At 43.8% G+C, this 15,927-nt stretch overlaps 1 pseudogene; it reads left to right on the forward strand.

Annotated features, from left to right (window-relative positions):
• Positions 1-12,273: 12,273 nt before the first annotated feature.
• Positions 12,274-14,654, forward strand: LOC144458983 (uncharacterized; annotated as a pseudogene).
• The last annotated feature ends 1,273 nt before the right edge of the window (positions 14,655-15,927 follow it).

Here is a 15,927-nt window from a genome sequence, read left to right on the forward strand (position 1 = left end):
CGTTCAGGGGTGGACCCTCATCACACATGTGAAATTTCGAGCAAATCGGACAATGCATGAAGGATTTATACCAAGTTGATGTTCCGTGGCGATGGATGAAAAGTCGCCACTGCCGCCGCGGCAGCCTGCAACATGACAGGACACGTGTGTCACTGTGGAGATTCATCAACTTGATCGTCATGTGGCCCCAAAATGTAGTTGATCAGGTCAGGAGCTTGAGGTTGGTGTTTGTCAGTGTAAAAGATGGCATTTCCTGTTTCCACAAGGGGGCGCCATGAGCAAAATTGCTTACGAGCATATGGAGGCGTTGAGGGCGGGGCTCTTATCATGTACAGAAATTTTGAAGCAGTTTGGATGAATTATGTGGGAGAGAGCTGCTTGAATATGCATGGCGATGGATCAAAAATGGCAGCGCCATAGCAGCCATGCCCTTTGACCTACAGACATGCAGAGCACAACTTTTGATCAGCATGGTCTCTGGATGATCTGATTTTCATGAGGATATGAGGACGCTGAAACCATCAAAAAGCCAAACGTATTTGGTGGCGAGGGAGGCACCATAGCGGCCACGCCCCTTGACATAGAGAAAAGCCTTTAATAACTTTTCATCAGCATGGTCTCTGGATAATCTGTTCGTAATCTAGTTCGTTAAAATACAACATGTGGAAATCACGCCAAAATGACAAGTCAAAATCAAAATGGCCGACTTCCTGTTTGGAGTAAACCATTGGTTCCAGAGACTTTTATGTGCATCTGGACAATATACACATGTGTACCAATTTTCATGTTCCTACTCCAAAAAAAACCCTATGGGGAGGGTTTTTTGGAAATTTCAAGGGGGCGCTATAGAGGCATTTTGTCCCCCCCATGGGTGACACCCCTATCAGATGCAAAAGCTCGCCATTCTTGACCTGTGTATCCATTTTCATGAGGAGATGAGGTCGTTGAAGCCATCAAAATGCCAAACGTATTTAGTGGCGAGGGATCGATAGTCGCCACGCCGCCACATGGACACCATTAGACGTAGCTTAACAGCGTTCATAAGGTAGCTTCACCAACTTGTTCTGCATGCATTAGAAGTGGAATGAAGTTGATGCGGTCAAGTTTGTGGCATTAGTACATGTTAAAGTAAAAACTGGTCACTTCCTGTTACCACCGGGGGGCACTATGAGTAAGGTGGGATATTAACATATCGGGGCTTTCAGATCGGAGCCATCATCATGTCCAGCAAGTTTGAAGCTGCTGAGATCAAGTATGTGGGCGTGAGGTCCGTTCGAAATTTGATGGTAAGAAAACGAAAAGTCGCCAAAATTTGTCACGCCCTAGCGGCCACGCCCCTTGAAGTAGAGAAAAGCTTTTAATAACTTTTGATTACCATGTTGTCAGGATGATCTGTAGCCAATTTGAAGTCAATCGGACGAAATCCCTAGGAGGAGTTCGTTAAAATTTAAGTTGTGGAAATCGCCGTAACGAAAAAAAAAAAAAAAAAAATGGCCAACTTCCTGTTGGGATTTTACCATGACGTCAAGAGACTTTTTTGTGCATCTCGGTATGATACATGCACGTACCAAATTTCGTTTGCCTACGACAAACTAACCCCAAGGGAAGAGGTTTTTGAAAATTTGCAGGGGGTGCTATTTCAGCATTTCGCGTCGACCGTATGCAACTGCCCAAAAATATCGAATTTCAGATCCAGCTGGACGAATGTGGAAGGTTAGAAGCATTTTGAAATTTGGGAAAGGGGCGAAATTGGGACACGAAATGTCGTAATAGTAATAATAATAATAATAATAATAATTAAAGCTGCAAGCAGCTGTGATCGGGCCTTCGCTCCCCAATGCAACCGTGGGGGCCTGAGGTACATGGGGGCTGTGGCGCGAAGCGAAAAGGGAGAAAAAACCTGGCAGGAGCGAAAAATCGCATTGTTTCGTTCATCCACCAGGTGGCGCTACGAGCGTAACCAGATGTGGCCAAGTGCGTTCAGGGGTGGACCCTCATCACACGTGAAATTTCGAGCAAATCGGACAATGCGTGAAGCATTTATACCAAGTTGATGTTCCGTGGCGATGGATGAAAAGTTGCCACCGCCACGGCGGCAGCCTGCAACGTGACAGGACACGTGTGTCACTGTGGAGATTCATCAACTTGATTGTCATGTGGCCACAAAATGTAGCTGATCAGGTCAGGAGCTTGAGGTTGGTGTTTGTCAGTGTAAAAGATGACATTTCCTGTTTCCTCAAGGAGGCGGCATGAGCAAGATTGCCTACGAGCATATGGAAGCGTTGAGGGCAGGGCTCTTATCATGTACAGAAATTTTGAAGCAGTTTGGATGAATTATGTGGGAGAGAGAGCTGCTTGAATATGCATGGCGATGGATCAAAAATGGCAGTGCCATAGCAGCTACGCCCTTTGACCTACAGACATGCAGAGCACAACTTTTGACCTACAGACATGCAGAGCACAACTTTTGATCAGCATGGTCTCTGGATGATCTGTAAAAAATTTGAAGTCGATTGGATGAAATCCCTAGAACTAGTTTGTTAAAATACAACATGTGGAAATCACGCCAAAATGACAAGTCAAAATCAAAATGGCCAACTTCCTGTTTGGAGTAGACCATTGGTGCCAGAGACTTTTATGTGCGTCTGGACAACATACACATGTGTACCAATTTTCATGTTCCAACTCCAAAAAAAAACCATATGGGGAGGGTTTTTGAAAATTTCAAGAGGGCGCTATAGAGGCATTTTGTCCCCCCCCATGGGCGACGCCTCTATCAGATGTAAGAGCTCGCCATTCTTGACCTGTGTATCAATTTTCATGAGGATATGAGGTCACTGAAGCCATCAAAATGCCAAACGTATTTAGTGGCAAGGGATCGATAGTTGCCATGCCATATTAACACATTGGGGAATTCAGGGCGAAGCCATCATCATGTCTAGGAAGTTTGAAGCTGCTACGATCAAGTATGTGGGCGTGAGAGCCGTTCAAAATTCGATGGTGAGAAACTGAAACGTCACCAAAATTTGTCACGCCCTAGCGGCCACGCTCTTTGACCTACAGACATGCAGAGCACAACTTTTGATCAGCATGGTGTCTGGATGATCTGTAGCCAATTTGAAGTTGATCGGACGAAATCCCTAGGACAAGTTCGTTCAAATGTAAGTTGTGTAAATCGCCGTAATGAAAAAATTCTAAACAAAATGGCCGACTTCCTGTTGGGATTTTACCATGACATTAAGAGACTTTTTTGTGTGGGTATGATACATGTGTGTACCAAATTTCGTTTGCATACGACAAAGTAACCCCAATGGGGAGGGTATTTTGAAAATTTGTAGGGGGCGCTATTTCGGCATTTCGTGTTGACCATGTGCAACTGCCCAAAAATATCAAATTTCAGATATGGCCGGACGAATGTGGAAAGTTAGAAGCATTTTCAAATTGGGTAAAGGGGCGAAATTGGGACACGAAATGTCGGAATAATAATAATAATAAACAGCGCGATTTCAATAGGGTCCTCCGCGGACGACTTCGTCATCGCTCGGGCCTTAATAATAATAATAATAATAATAATAATAATAATAATAAACAGCGCAATTACAATAGGGTCCTACGGACGACTTCGTCGTCGCTCGGGCCCTAATAACAAATCCCAACCCACTGGTATACCGGCTTTTTACTCCCCTCAGTCAGTCAAGTTCAGTTTGTCTTTCAGTCTACTACCCGGGTAGTGTATGTCTGTAGGCTTCAAGCCTCGAACTCTTATCTGTATCCTCATTGGTCTTTTTCCTGGTTGGACGAATGAAGAAGCCGGGATGCTGCTCCACACTGGATGACTAGGGATCGCTGGCTCATTCACGGATCCAAATCAGACACTCAAAAAAAACCAACAAAAAAACAATGTGCATGCAGCAAAATAGAATGTTAGTACTGTACAGTATTCATACTCTCCATAAGCATATTTTCTTTATCTTTAGTGTAACAGTAAATGACCAACTATCACTGTAGCACACAGTAGTATAGTACTATTTGCATGAAATAACTAATATGCTAAAATACATTTTTAGCATATCTCAGTTACACATGAACAAAAATCCTCAGCAGGACCTATCAATACCAACAGGCATTATTCAATTTACCACAGTCAATAAGCACATATTCATACATTCAACATCATTACAAAAAAACAAAACTCTCTATTCTGGCATTAACCCTCTAAACTAGCCTTCAGAGAAACCTCAGTCACAGAAATATCCCACGCGTAGCCCAGTAACACCACGCCATTAAGCTAGTCTCACTTTAAGTACATGCAGCGACACAACGATAACTCACATTCACAGTCTTAAATTAAAAAAATAGCTTTCTTCTTTACATTCATCTCCGATTGGTTTTTAGTTATGATAGACACTCCTCGACGAGTCAAACATCTGCGTCATGTAACTTTTCTCTTAGCCGTATTTTCAACAGACAACAGGCTAGCAGTTAGCATGCTACATCAACAACTCACCAGAGATTTCCTTACGGACTTTACACACACAGAGAAGATCTGTGGCATCAACGTAAAAACAGACAAACAAACTCCTCAATAACTATGAACTTGCACAAAACAGACTTCTTCAGCGGGGATAGCTTGCGACAATCTGCTTAAGTCTAGAGAGTTTCAGACAAGAGAAAGAGGGCTCTCATAACATGTATAAGAGCGCCTCTCTGGCGAACTTAAATACTACATGAGTGAGTTAACCCTTTAGTTGCTGGTGGAAAATTACGTGTCTAAGTTAACCCTTTAGTTGCTGATAAAAGTTAGGTGTGTAAGTTAACCCTTCAGTTTCTGGTGATACTAATGTGGGTTACATTAAAATACATTTAAATTTGTTTAAAAAATACATAACATAACTAAGTTGTGTAAACAAAACAAACACGACCAACATCACTGTAATTTTCTTTGTACAGTAGATGCATGTAGATAAAATATTTACCATAGTTGTCCAATATTTCACAGGTTTCATAGTAGTTGTGTAGCTACTATCTCCATCAGAATATGACTGTTGATTCAAGCAGATAAATACAACATACATCACTGATCCAATACACTATTAGGGTTTCCTCTACATGTAATTGATCGTTGCGCACCGCCACAGCAAAATAAAAGCCACCACGAATGGATATATATGGATCTATATATTGTCATGGGACAGTAGTGCTCTTCACCAAGGTGGCACACATGCTGAAAGAGAACCAAGACAACTGTCCCTTGCTACAGTCAAGTACAGTGGTGGCAGCATCATGGTTTGGGGCTGCATGAGTGCTGCCGGCTCTGGGGAGCTCGGTTCATTTAGGGAAACATGAATACCAAGCAGAGCACGATCGCCCCTCTTCAGAAACTGAGCTGCAATGCAGTTTTCCTACATGATAATGACCCAAAACACACAGTGGGCCAAAAAGGACCAAACATAAATACCGCCCTCTGCTGGTGAACATAAATTCACTCCCATATATATATATATATATATATATATATATGAGTATATAAACTCACTCCCATATATATATTCATACATATATATATATGTATGAATATATATATGGGAGTGAGTTTATATACTGTACATATATATATATATATATATATATATACAGTACAGGCCAAAAGTTTGGACACACCTTCTCATTCAATGCGTTTTCTTTATTTTCATGACTATTTACATTGTAGATTCTCACTGAAGGCATCAAAACTATGAATGAACACATGTGGAGTTATGTACTTAACAAAAAAAGGTGAAATAACTGAAAACATGTTTTATATTCTAGTTTCTTCAAAATAGCCACCCTTTGCTCTGATTACTGCTTTGCACACTCTTGGCATTCTCTCCATGAGCTTCAAGAGGTAGTCACCTGAAATGGTTTCCACTTCACAGGTGTGCCTTATCAGGGTTAATTAGTGGAATTTCTTGCTTTATCAATGGGGTTGGGACCATCAGTTGTGTTGTGCAGAAGTCAGGTTAATACACAGCCGACAGCCCTATTGGACAACTGTTAAAATTCATATTATGGCAAGAACCAATCAGCTAACTAAAGAAAAACGAGTGGCCATCATTACTTTAAGAAATGAAGGTCAGTCAGTCCGGAAAATTGCAAAAACTTTAAATGTGTCCCCAAGTGGAGTTGCAAAAACCATCAAGTGCTACAACGAAACTGGCACACATGAGGACCGACCCAGGAAAGGAAGACCAAGAGTCACCTCTGCTTCTGAGGATAAGTTCATCCGAGTCACCAGCCTCAGAAATCGCAAGTTAACAGCAGCTCAGATCAGAGACCAGATGAATGCCACACAGAGTTCTAGCAGCAGACCCATCTCTAGAACAACTGTTAAGAGGAGACTGCACGAATCAGGCCTTCATGGTCAAATAGCTGCTAGGAAACCACTGCTAAGGAGAGGCAACAAGCAGAAGAGATTTGTTTGGGCCAAGAAACACAAGGAATGGACATTAGACCAGTGGAAATCTGTGCTTTGGTCTGATGAGTCCAAATTTGAGATCTTTGGTTCCAACCGCTGTGTCTTTGTGAGACGCAGAAAAGGTGAACGGATGGATTCCACATGCCTGGTTCCCACTGTGAAGCATGGAGGAGGAGGTGTGATGGTGTGGGGGTGTTTTGCTGGTGACACTGTTGGGGATTTATTCAAAATTGAAGGCACACTGAACCAGCATGGCTACCACAGCATCCTGCAGCGACATGCCATCCCATCCGGTTTGCGTTTAGTTGGACGATCATTTAGTTTTCAACAAGACAATGACCCCAAACACACCTCCAGGCTGTGTAAGGGCTATTTGACCAAGAAGGAGAGTGATGGAGTGCTGCGGCAGATGACCTGGCCTCCACAGTCACCGGACCTGAACCCAATCCAGATGGTTTGGGGTGAGCTGGACCGCAGAGTGAAGGCAAAGGGGCCAACAAGTGCTAAACACCTCTGGGAACTCCTTCAAGACTGTTGGAAAACCATTTCAGGTGACTACCTCTTGAAGCTCATGGAGAGAATGCCAAGAGTGTGCAAAGCAGTAATCAGAGCAAAGGGTGGCTATTTTGAAGAAACTAGAATATAAAACATGTTTTCAGTTATTTCACCTTTTTTTGTTAAGTACATAACTCCACATGTGTTCATTCATAGTTTTGATGCCTTCAGTGAGAATCTACAATGTAAATAGTCATGAAAATAAAGAAAACGCATTGAATGAGAAGGTGTGTCCAAACTTTTGGCCTGTACTGTATATATATACACAGATATTGATAGATAGATATAGATATATATAGAGAGAGCCTATATTTATGCACATATACTTACTATAATCAGAGTTTGAGATTATCATTTAAATATCATGAAATGTTATGTGACACTACGCTGCAATTAACTTTATTTTGAAAAGCGAACACCGGAGTCATCACCTGCCTGCAGGGCTGAACTGGGACAAAAAATCGGCCCGGGCATTTTGAGCCTAGTCCGGCCCACCAGGTATTGATGGAAAGACAGTGAAGCCTATGAATGAAAACAAACTTTCTTGTGACACCGCTTGTACACTGTCTTGTTGGTGTATATGTACTTGTCTAATAAATTTAAACCTACACCATCCTCCCAGCCCCATTATTCTATACAGTACTTACTTAGAGGAACCCAAAAGGCTGCTTGGTCTAGTGAACCTCCTGAACAATGAACCTATGATGGGATCCTGAAAATTGGACAGTGAGGAATAGAGGTGAGACATGATCATTGATGAATATTAAAATGAATAAATGACAGATTTAGTAATATTTTCATAGACTATGTACTCACCACATCAATAAACAGCACAGCAACACACAATACTTCCTCAAACATGGCAACCTTTAAAAAGTGAGGGGATATTTTAAATTGAATGGAAACATGGCCACAATAAAAACAAAATACAAGTAATTATTGTCCACAAGAGTTTGCTGTTAAATGTCAGTAAAAAAAAAACAATAAGATAAAAACACAACATATCTAGAATAAAGAGGATATTTATGTATAAAAGACAAATACATTTAAGTAGCTACTTTTAACTCCAAGCCACTTTTATGTTAATGAGCAGCATCACATCTCCTGGCAAATCCTAATTTGATTCAGTCTAAATTATATCTGCAAGTGTAGAGGGTTTATGATGAATACTAGCCTAATCATTTGGTTTTACATGAACATTTTTGCTCTGTTGAGCTTTAGCTGTTTCAGAGTAAAGAATTACTGCATAGTGCACTTATATCAATTAATAGACACTGAAATATTTTACTACCTAACTAATAAAGACTATACTTAACTAACTAAATGAATAAAATAAAGTTACTGAAGCACTAAGATCACCATCACTATTATAACATCATAGAAACAGCCCGGCAGTAGAGAAACCCCGTCATGCTGCTCAACAGCCAGCTAAATTGTTAAATGGCCTACTCATAACTATGCTGTGTTAAGAGTTAGCAAGCACAACGAAAATAAACTATCAACCACACTTGATTCATATCTGACCCAGGTGGACTGCAGTTCATCACTTCTTACCTGAAGTTCAAATTCCCTTCCAGTCGCACCGACTGTGCCGTCTTCACATAATGCGGCGGCCGCGGGTCTCCTCCTCCTGCCTCCCCTTCACCTCATCCACCTGCTGACGGCCACCTCTGCCATCATTACCTGCTGCGGCTGCTTTGGATGCCAGTGCGGGTGTGGTCACTGATGCTGCCGCTGAAGAAGCTCCGCTATAGCCAGCAAACATCTGTGTTATTTTAACACATTTGGCAGCGTCTTCCTAAAGGGCTTGTCTCTTTTTCTCTCTTATTTTTTCCGCACCTCCTTTAAGTTTCTTCTCAATTTTGTCAATCTCCTCTCTCTCTGTATGATTGATTGACTGGCAGCCGAGGCCCAAGTAGGAGGGGGCATCGACCCTCGGCTGTAATTGGTCCAGCCCAGAATCAATCATGACTAATGGGCCGATCTACCAGTTTCGTTTACCAATAGGTATCACGACATGACTCTGGCTGTACTGCTGCGCACTCAAGAGTGGAAGGGAGGCAAAGAGACGACAGTCCGAAGCAGAGGGAGAGAAAAGGGTGAGAGAGAGCACGGAAAAGACAGAGACAGCGGAACATTAACGTTAACATTTGGGTAATTTTCACAGGCTTTAACAAAAATCAAACTTAAAGGATAACTTCTGTATTTTTCAACCTGGGCTCTATTTCCCCATGTGTATGTGTGCGTATGATTCATGGGTACAACTCGTTCTAAAATTGGTTCAGTATTGAGGGAGGCGGATGCAACCGGGAGCCGCGAAAGGAGCTAAAACGGTAACGGGGGCAAACGCGTCCCGTATAAGTTTGCGCATTAAAAGTGCTTTTTTTCGCCACTGACCGGCTCAGATCACCAGTGCTATCTCTGTAAATAGCATATTGTAGCGGGGCAGTGGTGAGTGTGGAATAAGTGGAGTCAGCTGTCAGTCAGTGTTGGACCAGAGAGGGGGAGGGCTGCCCCGCCGGGTACTGTAAGTGAGTATGTGTGTATGAAGTGTGTGTGTTACGCTAGAAGAGTCAGAGTTTGGGACGGAGTCTTTTACATGCAACCCACTGGAGTGTTACCGGAGTTTTTGGAGTGCTCAAATAAACGGGCCTTTTTCCCGAACGCAAGAACAGGATGTCGCGCAACACCCCGTACAGCTTTCATAGGCTGCCTTTGTCAGACGGCAAGATGCTGAAGTTGTGGATAGTTGTGCTACAAATGGATGCTAACACTGTCCAGACACTGCGCCTTGCAGACCATCAGGTCTGCAGTGCTCACTTCTCCCAAGATGACTACAGCCAGCCGAAGAAGAGAAGACATCCAATCCGGAAACACCTCTTCCTCAAGAAAACGGCTGTCCCACGATTAGAGAGAGCTACAGACACAGTGGAGCAAAGCTCGTGACATCACACAGCCCAGAGGTAAGGGAAAGGCTAGTATGCTATTTACAGAGATAACACTGGCGATCTGAACCGGTCAGTGGCAAAAAAAGCACATTTAATGCGCAAACTTATACGGGACGCATTTGCCCCCGTTACTGTTTTAGCTCGTTTCGCGGCTCCTGGCTGCATCCGCCTCCCTCAATACTGAACCAATTTTAGAACGAGTTGTACCTATGAATCATACGCACACATACACATGGGGAAATAGGGCCCAGGTTGAAAAATACCTAAGTTATCCTTTAAGTTTGATTTTTGTTCAAGCCTGTGAAAATTACCCTAATGTTAACGTTAACGTTCCGCTGTCTCTGTCTTTTCTCATAGCTCCTTACCTTTGTTTTAAACTCAGTGAAACTTAACTTCTCATCACTTTGTGTAATATGGATGGAAAGTGGTTTAAATGTGTCCGGCAGGCCCTTCAGGATCATTGCAGTTAACAAGCCATCACTTAAAGTTTCTCCTGCATTCCTCAGTGCTGTGATAGCAGGCTCTGCACGAATACCATAGTCTGTGACGCTCTCATTAACAACTTTCTGAAGGGACATCAGCTCCGTGTAGGGCTGTAGAGCTTAGATTGGGCCCAAAAAATCCAGCCCGGCCCGTCCCGTCCCGTCCCTCTAACTGTAATTACAAGTCCCAGCCCAGTTTAAACCCGACATGTTTTTTTAAGGATACGAACGTGGACATTGAAGGCTGACTCTCATCTTTCTTTCCATGGCAATCCTTCGTCATGGGCCTTAAAGGGATAGTGCACCCAAAAATGAAAACTCAGCCATTATCTACTCACCCATATGCCGAGGGATGCTCTCCCTTGCGGAGATGGGGCTAGCAACAAAACTCTGGGCACCCCAGATTAAAACGTCCAAAAAACATATAATTGAAACAACAGAATATCTCCATACTGCTTGTGCGTAGTGATCCAAGTGTCCTCAAGCCCCGACATAAAAAGTTGTTTGGAAAAACGTCATTTGAACTGTTTTTAGCTTCATCGTAGCCTGTAGCTCTAACTGCCTCTGTGTACACTGCGCTGACGTGTGTGCGCTTGCGCAAGACCGTGAGACATCGGCACCGCCTTCATGTGTGTTCATGTGCTTTCGCTGGTCTTGCGCGCTAAAACTTCACCTGAGCCTCCCTCGGCATATGGGTGAGTAGATAATGGCTGAATTTTCATTTTTGGGTGTACTGTCCTTTTAAGTGTCAAGGTCCCCGTCTTTTTGTTGTCATATACCAGCATCATGCTGCACTTGATACACTCGACAAAGCAGACACACAAGCTGTCACCGTCAACAACTCACTTGTGTGCGGCCAGTGGCGCTGTCAAGGGGGGGCAGCGTGACAGAGCCTTAAAGTGCTTTCACATGACAGTCACATGCCCACCGTCGGTTTGACCCAACGCTGATTATATGCATGCACTGACGGCCGGTGGAAAGCGCTGCCAGCAGCGGAATCATTGGCTCTACACAGAAAGACCAGCGTCAAATGGGGTCGAATTTCAACAAAATTGAACTTTCGGCGTCATGTCAAAACGCCGGTGAAGCCCACAACACGATGCCGAAGTCGAAAAGTACCCCGACGTCAGCGTTAACACCAGCTTCCATAGGAAAACAATGGCACAGCGAGCATCAAGATATTTTTAATGCTAGTCATGTGTAAGCGCCTTTAGAGCTCTTTTTAAAAAAATCAAGACAAATAAAGTGCTCTCAGCCAGGCTGTGAACTGTGGCATTAGATTAGTCTATAGATGTATAGTTGTGCTAGAGTTTTGTAGTGAATAAATATTGTATTGATAAAAATATTCAATTTGAAGTAGTCATAATTTCACATTTCAAATTTGAAATACCACCGGTGGGTGGTGGTAATGCACCTAAAGTTTGTTTGCCAGCCGCGAAGAAGATGCACAGAATGCATTGAGTGACGTCAGCGCAGAAGAAAGTTTGGTGAACAGTGATGGAAGACAAGCAGCATTGCTTGTCTTGTTGGGCGGAAAGTTTTGTTTTTTTTTATGGCAGCTTGGATAAGAGCATGGTTGTGTGCAAATTGTGCAACAAAGAGTTTTCTTATCACTGCAGCACTTCAAGCCTACGGTTTCACCTTAATGCAAAACATGTTGCTGCGAGCATGGACACCAGAGCTAAAGTTAGCTACAACAGTCCTGTACAGGCAAACAGTGTAGCTAGCCCACAATAGACCAGATGACAGGATTTAGAGCCAAAATTAGTAAGGTACATCTGACAAACTCTCTGGCGAATTGCATTTGGAGCCAGGATGCCAGGTCAGTAGATGGATGTCATCATCCACCCCACAATGCGAGATTGGATACCAAGCTCCAGTAGATACAAACAGCCTCAGTGAAAAAGCAACTGACCTGAGAAGGAAGATAGTGAGCAAACTGGAAACCTGGAGCCTCTGACGAATCTCAAAGCTGAGTTGCCAGGTACCTTCAGATGATCTGCTAGAAGATGTGAATGCTGCCCTAAATACCATCCCTACAAGGACCATCACTGAGACCAACAAGCTGATTCACAGTACAGCAACAGTAGTCCTGGAGATGCTTGGATACAGGATGAACACAGTATATAAGAACCAGTACCCTCCATGGAAGAGACGGTTGGAGGCCAAGATAAAGGCAACATGGAGAGAAGTTAGCCAACTAGCAGAGCTATACAAAGGTAACATGGTGAATAAAGGAGTACCAAGGAAATACAACAAGCTCTCCATCCCTGAGGCACTAGAAACTGCCAAACAAAGACTAACAGTTCTGGCCACCCGGCAGAAGAGATACACCAAAGAAGTAGATGCCTGGAGAATAAACAGGATGTTCTCCACTGTGGCAGAGAAATAACAGCTGGTCAGACCCACCAAGAGATGGAAACATACTAGAACATACTGGAATGGCATTTGGGAAAGAGAAGCATCACACTAAGAGCTGGCCACAGCAACCTCCCTGAACAAGAACCAGTAACTATCTCAATGGCAGACATCCAGGAAAGAGTGTCAGAGATGAAGATCTGGACACCACCGGGCCCTGATATGATCCATACATACTGGCTGAAGAAGCCTACTGCACTCCATGAACGCCTAGCAGCACAGATGAACCAGCTGCTAAGGGATGGGACCTACCCAGAATGGTTGACACAGGGCAGGACAGTCCTGATCATGATAGACCCCCAGGAGGAAACCATCCCATCCAACTACATACCGATAACCTGTCTCTCCACAACATGGAAGCTCCTGTCAGGCATCATAGCAGCTAAGATAACTGGGCATATGAGCCAATATATGAGCGAAGCACAGAAAGGAATTGGCAGTAACACCAGAAGAGCCAAGCACCAGCTACTGGTCGACAGAGCAATCGCCCAAGACTGCAAGGAAGCAGGAAGACCAACCTGTGCACCGCCTGAATTGACGACAAGAAAGCCTACGACTCACTGCCGCACACATGGATACTGGAATGTCTGGAACTATACAAGATTAACAGGACACTAATGGCCTTCATAAGGAACTCAATGAAAATGTGGAAGACGACCCTAGAGGCGAACTCAAAGCTAATTGCCCAAGTCAACGTCAAATGCGGCATATAGCAAGGGGATGCACTGTCACCACTGCTGTTCTGCATAGGCCTGAATCCCCTCAGTCAGATCATCAAGAACACTGGCTACGGATACCAATTCCGAAGTGGAGTAACAATCAGCCACCTACTCTACATGGATGACATCAAGCTGTACGCCAAGAATGAGTGAGAAATCAACTCACTGATCTACACTACCAGGATCTACAGCAAGGACATAGGGATGTCATTCGGATTAGACAAGTGTGGCCGGATGGTATCCAAGAGAGGCAAGATGATCAGAACTGAGGGAGTTGACCTACCAGAGGGCAACATAGGAGATATTCAGGACAGCTACAAGTACCTTGGGATCCCACAGGCTAATGGAAATCATGAGGAGGCCGTAAGGAAGTCGACCACAACCAAATACCTCCAGAGAGTAAGGCAAGTCCTGAGGAGTCGGCTGAATGGTTAGTCTCTTACACAGATGCCGATGACGTCAGCACGCTGGCTGACTCTGTCGTCTGTGGACATTCCCATGGGAAAGTTGTAATAGAATTAGTGCTGGCTCCCAGCGGCAGTGATGTGATTGGATACAAATCCGTGTACTTCCGTACTTCCTCGACCAACGGCTGATTAGCTTTGCCTTAAACCCGCCTACAGTGGAATTGCTGTTCCCTGAATTGTTGTCCGTAGTACAACAGAAAAGGAAGTGTTCAGTGCATGGCAAGGAGAGATTAAAATGGATATGATTTCATTTGATTCATCTATATTGCAGAGCTGCAACGTCCACAAGATTGGAGAAATTAAGGATTTACAGCAGACGTTTACATGCCGTACCTATGGCGTACCGCCCATTTCTATTACAAAACGAAAGACGAATGTCCCCAGACTCCCATTCCGAAGTAAGGGAGGCTGGTCACGGGAGACTACTGAAAGGTCAGAACAAGGTCCGAGCCATCAACATGCATGCACTGCCAGTCATCAGATACCCAGCTGGGATCATAAGCTGGCCAAAGGAGGAGATAGAGGCCACTGATATCAAGACAAGAAAGCTCCTCACTATGCATGGAGGGTTCCACCCCGAGTCCAGCACCCTGAGGCTATACACTAAGTAGAAAGAGGGAGGCCAAGGACTAGTGAGCATCAGAGCCACTCTCCAGGATGAAACATCCAAAATCCAGGAGTACACCAAGAAGATGGCCCCAAAGGACGAGCTGCTAAGTGAATGCTTCAGACAAGATGCCCCTGAGATGGTCCAGCACATAGTGGCAGGGAGTAAGATGAAGGCAGGATCAACGTACATGAAGAGACAGAACCAAGTGGCTGGGATAGTGTACAGGAGCATCTGTACCCAGTATGGACTCTAAGTACCCAAATCCCGATGGGACACACCACCGAAGGTGGTGGAAAACAAAAGGGCTAAGATCCTGTGGGACCTCAGCTTCCCGACTGACAAACAGCTGCTGGCTAACCAACTGAACATAGTGGTGGTTGACAAACACCAGAAGAGGGCAGTGGTGGTAGATGTGGCGATACCAGCCGATAGCAACATCAGAAAGAAGGAACATGAAAAGGTGTAGAAGTATCAAGGGTTGAAAGAACAGCTGGAACCAATGTAGAAGGTCAAAGTTGACGTGGTCCCCATGGTAGTAGGAGCACTTGGGGCAGTGACCCCCAAACTGGGAGAGTGGCTCCGGCAGATTCCAGGAACAACATCTGAAGCCTCAGTCCAGAAGTGTGCAGTCCTAGAACAGCTAAGATACTGTGCAGAACCCTCAAACTCCCAGGCCTCTGGTAGAGGACCCAGCTTAAAGATGATACAGATACTTCCCTGACATATACATATATATATATATATATATATATATATATATATATATACACATATATAAATATATGTATATATATGTGTGTGTGTGTGTGTGTGTGTGTGTGTAGCAGCATAAAGGGTGGTGATCTATGCATTATGTGGCTGCATTTAATTGGGCGCAGCTGGTGACTAATTATTGGGGCAGCTGGATATAAATGCAGCAGTCCTCCACCGTCTCTTCATTTGCCCTCGCCACGACACTTCCGGTCCAGAGGTGTGTTGTCCTAACAGATATTGCCACTTGCTTCTGCTTCACTTCACAGTCATTTGGTCTTTTTTTTTTTTTTTAAACAATATTTTTATTGAGAGCAAGGTATATGTAGACAGTTATACAAAAAGATAATATTTTTTGATTTTTCACAGAACACATAAAAAAATAACCCCCCCTCCACCCACCCACGCTACAACATCCAGTGCATCCCAATCTAAGGAATTAAAGTAAGTAACTAAATGAATAAATAAAAGTTATGATATTGATAGGTTAAGATATCATTCAACAGTTATGAATAGTTAAACAA

This window comes from Epinephelus lanceolatus, chromosome 20, assembly GCF_041903045.1.
Source record: "Epinephelus lanceolatus isolate andai-2023 chromosome 20, ASM4190304v1, whole genome shotgun sequence".
NCBI classification, from domain to species: domain Eukaryota; kingdom Metazoa; phylum Chordata; class Actinopteri; order Perciformes; family Serranidae; genus Epinephelus; species Epinephelus lanceolatus.